This window comes from Syngnathus floridae, chromosome 3 (assembly GCF_059516105.1).
Source record: "Syngnathus floridae isolate MCC-2025c chromosome 3, RoL_Sflo_1.0, whole genome shotgun sequence".
Taxonomy (NCBI): domain Eukaryota; kingdom Metazoa; phylum Chordata; class Actinopteri; order Syngnathiformes; family Syngnathidae; genus Syngnathus; species Syngnathus floridae.
The window spans coordinates 13,843,665-13,856,404 of record NC_142415.1 but is presented as its reverse complement, the minus strand read 5'-3'; the positions used below and the strand labels follow the sequence as shown (position 1 = coordinate 13,856,404).

The window sequence follows — 12,740 nt, the reverse complement described above, 5'->3', positions numbered from 1 at the left end:
GGAAGAGGGATCTTTATCAGTGGGGAAATATCGCCCCTTCGTATTGCAACCAGAAAGAGTGCAGAGCGATTCCATTATAGAAGGAAGCGGGGGGGCCTTCAAAGAGGCTCGCACAGCCAGAGGACACCTTGGGAGGGAAGAGAGGACCATGCTGAGGAACAGGAGGGAACCTTGCTGAAGCAGCACTTTGTGCCAGGAGAGATCACAATCGCGAGTTTGTACAAATTACCTACCAAATAAAGGTCATTTCAAAATCACCCCAACACTTGTATGGGAGGGAAAATGAATTGGAGTTATTGTAAAAGTCATGTTCATATTTGCCTAGACCTACTTGTAAGAGTAATGAGCAGACGCAGGAATATGAGGCTATTGAAAGAAGAATCTGGGCTTGGTGAAAGTTAAGTAAGAAGGTGTAGACACGTGCTGATTTTTTCAAATGCGATAGACCTGAGAATAAGTCAAAATGAACACCTCATACTTGTTTAGTGCTCTTAAAGTCTTTTCACACTGCACTTAGCACAGCACTCATCAACAAATCCATTCATTGTGTACTCTGACTGTAACTCTAATTTGTTCCAGTTCCGTTCCACATTGCCAAACACAAGCAAGAACTGTAGCAGCCCCAAACTGTAAAGAAGGTTCAATACTGAACTAAGGTGCTCCATCTCCATTACCTATCACTGTGGAGGCATTCTAATGAGTGTGGCAGAACAGAGTTATGTACTTTTTTCAATAGCAGCTTTCTTTCATTAAAAAAAGAAACATGAATCCCTCCATTAAATAGTTCTGATTAAGTCATTTTACTCCAAGACATATTCACCCGTGGGTCCAGATCACGAGACTCTCCAGTCACCAAGCCAAACATGACTGCTGCCTGTTATATCAAGATGACGCCAGTTGCGTTTATCAAAGCTGAACCAAGACTCCTTGTGGTCCCTTTAAATTCCTGTATGGTAAACCATTCATTATAGATAAATCTCATTTGACAGTTAGGAGAAAAATAAAGAATTTCAAGAAATATCCCACTTTAACAAGGACATCATGAAGTGAATACATCAGCAGCATTAGAGCTACTTTAATACTGACACTTGCAGAGTCACCAGACTGTGCTCATTGCTGAACAAGGATCAAAGTGAGGGTTGGAGGTCTATTGAAAGGAGTCTATAGGGGCTCTAAAGTTACTGAGGACTGGCATTGTGGTTTAAAGTGATCTGGCCCAGCGGAAATGTAGGATTTTACAGCTAGAAGGAGAGATACACCTGAAGATGGGAAACATTTTAGCATTTGTTATAGAGGACGGTGATTGAAAAAGAAAAAAAAAAGTTAATTTGTTATCGTATATGTTTCAGTTACGAAACACATTCGACAACAAGCATAACACTATTTTTGCTTTACTCCAGTAGCAGAAAGAAAACAGTAAATACGGTCCAATTATAGGCTTCTGTTCCTTAAGACGCTCTCAAGACAATACAAAAGGGTGAGAATGTGTCGTCTACTAATACATTGTTCAGGGTGAAAGATAAAAGTAAAATCAGGGAGCTTACATTACGACTCTAAAGTTTGCGGTAACTTCCTGAACCCCCCTGAAACCTTTAGTGGACATAAAAACATCTTTTCCAATAAGCCAGCAATTCTCTAGAAGATCTAAAAGCTTCTTAATGAGATATTTCTGCTTTCTGCGTGCCAACTAAAGCCTTCAAGTGGTTGTAAATAAGGGTGATTTAGTCCCGGTGTCGGGTGGACTGCAGCCCTTATGCTTTATTCATGCTCGGGCATCTATAGGAAGCGAGCACAGCAACTGACCGGACAAGGATTTTATTTTCATATCCTGCAAAAGGTGCTGGATGGATTCTCCATCTCTGACCCATGTTATCAGGACACAACACAGAGCCAGCTCACATACTGTAAGTGGGTGCCAGTGGCTAAGACGGAAAAAGTTGAAAGCTTTACATTACGATAGCTAGTATGCACTATAGCATAAGTAACTCTATATGGGCAAAAGTCTTAGGACACAACTTTTAATCAATTAATGAATCAATCAGGGGTTAGGCAGGAGAGACCACTCAATTATGTGTCTAACTTTGTGGCAACAGTTTGAGGAAGGCTCTTTTCCATTTTCCAGTACACAAAGCAAAGTTTATCGAACCGTTTCTTGGATGAGATTGACGTATAAGAAGTTTGTACTTGAGAGGACTGCCATTAATCCCATCAAATGCCTCTCAGGTCCAACCTCAGTGACCTATGACCTCAACGGATTTTCAGCTAGATGTGTTTTGATTTTTATTGGATTTTGGTATTTTCAGTTTTGGTCATATTTGGGTCTGGTTGAGTTTTTGGTTCTTTCTTGCTGCAGTGTTGTCATGTGGCAGAGGGCCTGACTGCTGCCAAAAATGCATGGCTTAGATTCACAACTCAAACCAACAAGCCTCTTCAAGGGAGCAAAAAATAGCAGGAAGTGTCTACTTGAGCATCAGAAATGTATTTGGTGTTCATCAAAAGCACTTTAATCGTGACACCCATTTAACACGAAACTGAATGTAACAAGGGTGTGTAGACTTTTTATATCCATTGGAGTTTAGTAGAACTAGTGTGATGTATTGTATGAACATTACAACACTAAGAAAATCCCAGACACTATAGAAACTATTTTCAGTGTATTTCTTCAAACATAAAGTGCTTCTGAGGGAATAACCTGAGCGATGGACCCACCCATTTAAGGATAATGGCGACTAACTGTAAAAGTGGCAATAAAAGTCTGCCTGTGCAAGGATACGAGAAGAGAATGTGGTAAAGACAAGTGATTTAGTGCTTTGGAAGGATGGATGTAAATTTGGGGCCTCTAAAACAGTATGTTGAAGCCACCAGCATCCATGTAGCAATGGCACAAGTTTGTACTGAATGCACTATAAAAGACAAACATTAAAAGATGCCCACACAAAGGAGCACATATACGTAGACATGCATGAATGTCCGCGCGCAGACAGGCAAACACCATTTCCATATTCACCGTCAGGTTTGCAAAGGAAATGGAGGCTAGGGCAAAAATACCTCATAAATAAATGACAATGCACAGCTTGGCCTGAAAATAGAGGCATAATTTTGCGTTTGTATTACATTCAGCCAGCTAAAATTTAATCTCCCGTTTAATACCAGCTATTCTATAAACAGGATCGAGGTGGCTGACTTATAAACATTAGGAATGTAACCTTATGAAAATTGAAATTGCATTTAAAATATTATCTCTGACTGCATGCTATGTCAGGAAAGTAAGTAGCCATGTGTTATTGAGCAAAAGACATTTTTCTTCAATTGTTTGTGGAGTTAAATGTTAAATTTGAATCTGCTGGTTGGAAATTACAGCGGCAAACACACATTTGAACACAACTTGAACAGATGGCACAAATAACATGAGCACGCATGTTGCTGTAAATTTAAAGTGAGCAGAGGCCTTTTTCAAATTCCCTGTTGTTTAAGCATGGTGAAAGGCAGATGACTGGATTGCTCTGCCGTTTCATACTGTGAATGATTGAAACCAAACAGTTCTGCCAACAGACTAATCACTTGGGCTGGTAAAGCAATCCTCGGCAGACATGCACCGCAAGTACGAAAGTGTGTCTGCAACCTCGATTATTTATTCATTTTGTTTGATTCAGGATGATGTTCCTCTCCTGGATAACCGGTTTCCTATCTGGCAAGAGCGCTGGCACTATGCCCTCTGTTTAAGATATCAAAGATTTGCGGCATCATGTTTCCTCGTGTTGGCTCGTCTGGGGAGTTTCGCCAAACATGAAATGGATAAAGCCTCAGAAACGAAGGAAGAAAAATGGAGGGAGAGTGAGCAAAGCAAATGGGGGAGGAGGAGTTGAAAAATGAAAAGATGTAATGGGCATCTTGTGTTTCAGGGAGAGAGAAGCCTCCGGAAGCTGCTCTCGGTGGTCTCGGGAGAACACGTCTGTGGTGGGAATGACGGCTTTAAAATATCACCGCAGAGGACAGCCTGGGACTGTGTGTTTCCATAATCTGTGTATATTAGATACGGCACATTAATTAATTTTCCTGTTTTTTTTTTTGTGTGTGTGTGTGGATCCGTGTCATTGAACACAAACAGGGCAGCTAAATCTGAGAAAAGCAGTGATGCTAATGCCTCTCATCATTCTATTTTAACTTAAAAAAGGAACATTGACATTGTTTGAACATCATAAGTGTATTTCTGTGTCTTTGAGTAGCGGATGGAATTTCAGAACAACTCTTAAATCCTTGTTGGCACTTGTTATCACTAAATGAGATGATATAATTGCTTGTTTGATGAGCACAATTGCTGAGGAAGAAAGAAAAATTTCCTTGGTACCAATGATTTCCTCGACTGAAAAGCGCTGTGATCGCATTAGATGATTTAGTTTTTATTTCGTGATTTTTTTTTGTACAGCGTTAATATTTATACACTCCTATGAAAGTTAGAATTTCAGTGACTGCACAGGTGAAAATACCTGAAATAAAAAGTTAATTCACATTTCATTATTTCCTAATGGGGAATTAGAAAACAAGGAGACATGGACAGAATTGTGTTTGTACTTACTTACTTATTTATATTTCCCTTTTTACCTGTGCATTCAAAACAGCCATAACTTAGCCTAACACAAATTAGCAAATGTGTTGCTGTGCTTTAACCCGTTTAGCAATAGGTTGAAAGCAGATGGTGCAGCAACACCATGTCAATGTAACAGTACTCCCAGTCATATATCTTTTATGCCTGGCATTGAGCAACTAATATTAGTGCCGTACTGAGAAGTTGAGTAGTTATTTTGAATCCCACTTGAGATCTTGGCAGGAGATGCAAATATTCTGTAAGCCGTTTATTTTTAGAGGTACTTTTATAAGATGAATTTGAAATAACATTAAAGAGGATCATCTCAGCTATTATTAGAGGTAATTATGAACATTTTTTTAGACGACTGGATGTGAATTGCCGGTGGGTTTCCACAAATTGCTCTCCAATAACAGCATTAATGACAACAAAATCTGTATCCTCCAAAAGGGAACCAACATAAGATCACCTTTGCTTAATGGGTCGGGGACAACAGAAGGAGATATTTGGGTTAATTACTCACGAGGTTTCTGATTTCCTGTCTAAATCAGCATAAAGCATCACACTTTCAGATGGATTACCATGTCAGCGCATTAAGTACAATTTAGACCACATCTGAAGCCACGAGAGACGCCAGCTTGATGCTTCATTCGCGGCTTCTCCGAAACCACAGAGCTATTACATCTGCCTGTTAAAAGCTTTGAGAGACGTCCAGTCAAAGTCAGGGCACAGTGGGGAGCTTGTACCAAGGTGACTAAAACTCATCCTTGCCTGTTGCAGTCACAATTGTTTCAGACGCACCCCAGGGAGCCTCCCTTGTCCTTGCTCCATACCGACATCACCAAAAGCAGCGCGATTCGACATCAACGGCCGCTTGAAAGTACACGAGGCGGGCAAGAAATCAAACGGACAGGAGGCACTTTTGATCAATGGCCCCGATTGAGAGGCCATGGATTTCACATTAAAAGCACCCTGTTCATTATTGGCTGAGTTAGCGTCTGTTTGCCAACGCCCCCTATGTCCTTTCCTGTTGACTTGCAGGGATCAATTTGAAGAAATAAGTTCCCTTTCATATGCACTCGCACAGGCTCGCAAGCACACACACGCACACACACTCATCCGAGCAAGAAAATCACACCGCTTACATGAACAATAGCTCAATTAGAGAGGTGTGCGCATGTTATGGAACAGCTTTTCTTATGCTAATCTGTACACTTAGAGTAAGTAAATGCTCCTTGAGTAAGGGGCCCTTGTGCACTCCAACTTAGCTCACGATTCCATTATGTAGCCATGCGCAACCCAGTGTTTTTCATTGACTGCCTATATAAATCATGCTCACGGAAGGATGGATACAAGTGCCTGGCTGATTTAAAAGTGGATTTGGTGGCATGTGCAGGGGGTTGTTTTTGTATCCTGGTATTGACAAAAGCTTTATTAATCAATCATACATCTCTTCTTATTGATGGCAGTGATGAAGTGCAGTTGTTTTTGTGTCCATGCGCAGCTGTTTCAAAATTTAACGTGAATGCCGTTCCAATGTTGCTCAGCATAAACCAAACAGAAGTTTGCGACAAAAACATTTTCTCATGCCGTACAAACACCTTAACGTGACTTTTTTTAAATTATAGATAAGGGACTTGCCAAAAGTGGAATGATCGCGTTAACATAGACAATTACAGATAATGAGAAGAAAGAAAATGAAAATGCATTTATAATTATGACGTTAATAAAAGAACAATCCAATGGTGACTAACACTTAAATATTAATGTTGACCAAGCAAACAGTGGTACGAGCAGCTCCGCTGTTGATGAGATGACCAGCCAAAAATAAAAGACACTGATGAGGAAACTGAGCCAGGATCTCCTCCATTCTTCAAAGCTTTGAAATTCCCATCTCTTAATTGAGTCTGACACAAAAGCATTTCTTAAAAATGGATACAACAGTGTCAGTGCCATGGGCATTAACGTCTGACTCAAACAATTGAGGTAATATCAGTGAAGGGCTTGTGAGGACACGACCGCAGATATTTATTTCAAATAGGGGGGGAAAATGAGCGAAAGATTCTGATTCTGTGAAATCACAATCTGAAGTCCGGTGCTCTTGGTTTATATCAAATTTAAATGAAATCACAATCTGAAGCCTGGTGCTCTTGGTTTATATCACTTGGGTTTGACACATTGAAAGCAACCTGAATTTTAGCATGACTACACCTTATAAGTACAGTATATTCTTTTGAGTCAATTAGTTTCAGTTGTTGCAAGGAATCCTGTGAATAGTCTATGTTGAATATACATTAACTCAATTTCGAACAACCGTAGCGTCTTTCAATTTGTCTTTTTTTCCCACATTTTGATTAATTTGACGCCATTCCATCATGTCTTCTCTCAGTGGAAATCTTGAGGTCAGCGTAATGAATGTACTTGATTTTGTGCTGACTGTGACATTTTAGTGAAGCCAACTTGGCCTGTTATTGTTAAGGCTAATTAAGTTTAAGTCAAGTTTTTGAGCAGGTAAAAATCAAAGCAATTCTTATGTCTAGGTGTGGCTAAGATTTCCATCAATCGTGGAAAGACCCGCCAATTACCTTCCTGCAAACGGCCAGTGAACAGAAAGGGATTAACGAAGCAGACATTTAGCACTATGAAAATATGGATGGCTCTACAGATTTATTGTCATTTATTAGGGTCTTGTTTTAAGCATGAAACTCACTTATACTGCAACATTGAATGAACCTCCCACTAACCATTAGATGGACAATTTATGCATTTAATGCATTTTAATATAAGATGATTTTTTAGCGGGAAATGCCATGAGGGGCAACATTATTTCCTATGTCTGCACTTTTCGGGTTCACCATTTGGCAGCCTTGTCAGTAAGTGAGAGAATTATTTCAATTATGGTACGGGCATTAAATTATGGTTTGTGGAGAAGGTGGTGACAGGTCTGTAGAGCTCCAACACTTCCCCTGCCTCTGGCTTCACTGTCACTTTTAATGAAGAAACATTACAAGACCAAGAGACACGAGGCTCGATAATTCTCATATTTGCTGCAGTGACTGTCAGTGGACTCTTTCGGCAGACAAAACCAGACTAAAATAAAATAAAAGCAACTGCACTCTTAAAACAGCCCTGAACTGTTTGCCTTAAATAGCAAGGTCAAATACAATAAAATGTTATTGTTTGTTTGTTTTGCTACCTAGTTAGACCATTTCTAATTGTCTTATTGTGCAGGCAGTATCGTTCCCTTAACAAACATTACAGATGCCATTTGTGGAAAATATATTCACAATACCAAGAAGACACCTAGAGGCAAGTATATCCTCCAAATGTGCACTAGCTCTTTTCAAGATTTCCCATAAAGCACATAAAGTCATATAAACATGGCGTAAAAAGCAAAGGACATTTTAAGGAAGCACCATCCGTGCACACATCAAACACATGATCCCAGCTGCCTTTAACCAAATGAAACATCGCCATCTTTAGCAAGTCAAGGCCTGTCATAGATAGAAAAGCACCCGTCCCAAGGACACTGTGCCAAAAAGACTTGCAGAATTGAAAATAAGGCCCTCAAACCATAAAGACAAGCCTTCATTTGTATGTTCCTAATGTGCCTCACTTACTCATCGTGTCCTGCTGTTCCGAACACACTGAGTAATTGTTAACGTTTGACCTCCATCCTCTTCAACACCGCTGGAGTAAATTCCCAAACAATACTGCCGGAACAGTTCAGAATTACAGAAGACACCGGAAGGTAAAATTCAGAAGATATACAGTGTTGTAAAAAAAATATTGATTTTTGATTCTACTTTTTAGATTTCTCACATTGTTTCCAATAACCAAATCCCGTTTCATATCTCACAAAGACAACCTAACTAAATACAAAATCTGAATCTATCTGATCCCAAGTGAAAAAAATAATATCCTAGATGTTCCTAGCATGTATCTCTGAAAATTCCTCCCATGCACTTTGTCTCCTTGAGTCACCAACTAACAGACTTCTGGGATGATTCCAGGCTCGGAACACTTGGGTCATTGTTGTACAGTTAGCTCATTTGTCTCCATGCTCACCTTTGACCTGCAGGCAAATGGTGATAAAAGCACCCCTCATTGCTTTGGACAATAAAAGCAAAAGGCAGCTCTTGAGTCAAGCTCCTTTGTAAACAAATATAAATAGGAGTGTGGCAATCAATGAAAGTGAATGTATATATATAAAAAAGGAATTTGAATAAGAACATCAATACAAATTTATATAAATTGCACCGCCAAAAATAGCGTCATACATACATGGGAAAAGTAAAAAGGGTTACTTGAGTATGCACAATAGTTCTTATACGCAATAAATCTTGTGTTTGATTCAAGCAGCAGCTGTGTTGGTTGGTATCGATTGTCACAACAACTTTCTGACATGGAAAATAAAAACAGCAAAGCTCGACCTTCCTCGTCTATCATCTTTCCTTTCCTCTGGTCCGAGCATCCACCGCATAACGGATTAGCTCAGAGGAAGACCCATTTCCTCCCCGAGGCTGCTAAAATATTAATCAAAACACAGAGGAGTGAGCAGCAGCTCCCAGGATGCATGTCTTCTAATGGCAATACACGGGCAAGGCGGGGAGGGAGGAGCGCTTCTTGTAATAGCCTCACAGACGGGGAGGAGAGGAGGAGGGCCAGAGGTGACAAGGGCTTTCACGAGGGACAAAGGGAGTGGGAGCTCGCGCTCGACAGGCGGCAGGCGAAGACATGGGCTGAGCGGAAAAATCGACAAAGATGGCGCGCTGATACAAAGCTCTTTGGAGATCAGACAAGTATCACTGATGCTCACTCACCACCCATCTATTGCACTTAGGTGAAGTAATTCAGGATGAATAATACATAACTAATTATACTAATAGCCCATTTAAACAAATCATTTTTTCTTTGTTTATCAGTGGGTTCAAATAATTTAACACAATCGTAGTTCATTTTGAACATCTTCTGATTTGCTTTGAGTTAGCATTATGGAACAATTCATTTTCGCCGTGGTCCAGTCCAGTCTCATTGAGCCGCATCACTCGGTGTATGGCAGGAAATAGACTATGACAAGCCAGGTGGCCTGTGTAAGCTGTGATGGCCAAGTGAAAGCATGTCTGTAACTTACTGCGACGGGGGAGGCTTGACTGCAGCCTCCATGTTGTCACATTGTCATAATGCAACTGAGCTTTGCTGCGACAGAGGAAGACTAAAAGGCTTATTTTCTACTCATGTTTGCCATATTGCAATAAACACTATGACAGGCATCATGTATTATTTATTGTATCGCTTGAAGCATGTGAGATTACCAAAAACTGTGAAATCACATAGTACACATAATATATGAGGCATGAAGATGGCACCTGTAGACAGTAGGAATAGGAATGCATAGTTTGTTGAGAATATGCTGTTTTTATGGACGGGATGCTAAACTGTGTATTCTCAAGGGTCATCCAAAGCTACCCTGCAGACAGCTGTGACAGTGTTCCACTCGCTGGTAATTAGGGAGATGTGGGCCCGCACCCTCCCTTAGTGGGTTGCACGCTACTAGCGTAATGCCGCACTCGCCGAGAATCCAACAAGAGTCCCCCAGAGACGCGGATGGCCATTTTGTGAAAGGTGACACACATCAATGACCTCTGTCTACCTGACCATGTCGATAATGAGATACAACTGGAGCTTCATTGTATTCAAATGAGTCTGTGCGTGACAATCATGTTGAAGCGATACGGGTAAAGAAAAGCTTTTGAAGACTAATAAATACAACCATGAATGCGTGAAAGTAAAGATGGTCAAAGAATATGTGTTGACCGTATTCTTGTGTGTTATGAAGACTGATGTGTAGGGGTGAAAGCAGCACATCCCAGTCACAGGCCTTTGTCGAGTGCGTTGCTTTCCTTAATGTAAACCGATAAAGCTGGCTAACCTTGCGGGCCCAGTCAATGCTAATTTAGAATACCATTGATTAACAGTTCTGATTATTGATTATGTCATCCTGCTCAGGATATGCCAATGGAGCTGATAAAAGGTTACCCTGGAGCAGATAGGCCTGTCCACCAGGCAACATCCACAATATGGCTCCTTCTGATCGGGTCGTTGTCTCTTCACACATGAGCATTGCCACATGGCCCCAAAACATGACACATATATACATATAGAAGACAATACCGTTTTCTTTTAACTGTACATTACACTGAGCACAAAGTACAATAAAAATCATCAAAATTGGACCACAACTTTGGAGTCGAGACAAGACCTGGATCGGGAAGATTACATGGATGGATGAAAAAACACTTCCGTCCATCCTCAGTCTGTGCTTTTTTTAACTTCCTCGTCCCTTGTCCTTCAGCCACAAAATCGGTACTCCTCGCTAATGGATGGAAGGACAGACCGTTCCGTAAATGGGACGGAATGCTCACCTCTGGCATTGGCATACAAGTTATGTATGTCAACATTTAAGTATGATGTGTTCTTTTTTTTAACATTTGCCATGCCATTCAACTTTTATAGTATTGAAAACTTGCAGATATCCAAACAGAAAAATTACTGTAAATAGGCATATCGCTATAGAATTTGCTGAACCAACTACGAAAAAACAGAAAAAATTTTGAATGAACTGGAATGTGTAAGCTTCTGTGGAACCGTACAGCTGAAGTAACCCTGACTAGGCATTGTTTTTAAAAGGAGGAGGAGTCTGTTGTCTTATTGTTCGGTCAGCAGGGCTCAGCCAGACAAGCTCTTGCCAGCCCACCGGTGTTGAGCTCGGCACTTTGCATAAGGGGGCTCTTCCGTAATGAACCGCTGTGTATGGGTATCGTGTGAGATATCTGAGCTAACGCTTACTCTTCCACGTTCAAGGTCAAAGCTTGCCCACACCAGCACCTACTCCCCGAGTCTATCCATCACCTGAGAACACAGACCGCAGCCAAGCTCACATTGCAGCCCCTCCGGACGCTCTCGCACCAGTTTGGAAGGATTGTCCTTTTTTACGGTGACCTGTATAGTGCATGTTGAATGCAGGGGTGCTGCTAGCAAATTTGGGGTGCCAGTGATAAAAATGTCACTTTGGGCACATAGTTCATTCACCCATCTATTTCCTCCACCTGCAGATAAAGTTTTGAGAATTTCCACCTGTTCTGGTCAACCGGTTTCAGAAACTCATGTTTTCCAGCTCTACATTGTCAGTTTGTGTATTTAGTTCTGTATTTTTTCTTTTCTGTCATTGTCGGTTCATTGTTTCTTTCGGTGTTGCTGCCGTGACCATGTTGTCACCATTCCTCGAGTCATATCTTGTTTAATTTTGTTGAGGATATTTTTTTTTTCATTTTTGATTTGCTACATTGAATTTTTGTTTGTTGAATTGTGTTAATTGGACTGTACCTTGTTTTCCTTGTTGGTTTTTGAGACTCCTGTAGCTCCTGTCGTGTGTGGTCAGAAATGTTTGTTCTTCTGTTCTTCTGTCCTGTTTGTTGGCAGGGCATTATCCCAATCCACTCGGTTGAAGATTACGATGAGAGATCCGGCAGTCACAGACTAACAATACTAATAACAATTAAAAAAAAACAAAAAAAACTTCATCCTTTCCTTTAGCCCGGTTTTCCTAAGAAACTCAAATAACTGACACTGAACTTTTCCTATCTCTACCTTCAGAATACTTTTCATTCTAAATGCTACCTGTGCTTGTTCCACTCCTGCCTTCAAATGTTTCCTCTCCTCTCCATACTTAATACACTCCATCATTACATGCTGGACTGTCTCACTTTCTCCACCATGTACACATTTCCCATCAGGATTTTATGCAACGTCTCATTTAATCCTGTATGCCCAAGCCTCAAATGTTTGTTCTCTATTCCAGGTCACTTGTGAGCATGGATGGGCGGTGCCTGGCAACACACCTGTCAGCAAGTCCAAATCAGCGCCTATTTAAAGGCAGTTGCAGGGGGAAGCTGCATTGCATTGCTTGTTTCCATGTGTCTTGCACCTCTGAGCCAATTTTTCTCGTGTACCAAGTGCTACTTGTATATTCCATCTGCTTTTGGTTTTGTGTTGTTTTGTTGTGAAACTTTTTTTTCAAAACATCTTTTAAAATATGTTTTATTGGATTTCTATTTCCATTTTTTTATCATTGATAAAACTGCTTTCATTTCAT

General features: G+C 40.6%; 1 long non-coding RNA gene across 4 annotated transcripts in view; it reads right to left on the bottom strand.

The window, feature by feature from the left end:
- Positions 1-12,473, bottom strand: part of LOC148400680 (uncharacterized) — a 99,553-nt gene extending 87,080 nt beyond the window's left edge. For all 4 annotated transcript variants that reach the window (XR_015857664.1, XR_015857663.1, XR_015857665.1 and 1 more), the window contains exon 1: positions 11,972-12,473. This is a non-coding gene — a long non-coding RNA (uncharacterized LOC148400680). The remainder of the gene's footprint in view (positions 1-11,971) is intronic.
- Positions 12,474-12,740: the final 267 nt, after the last annotated feature.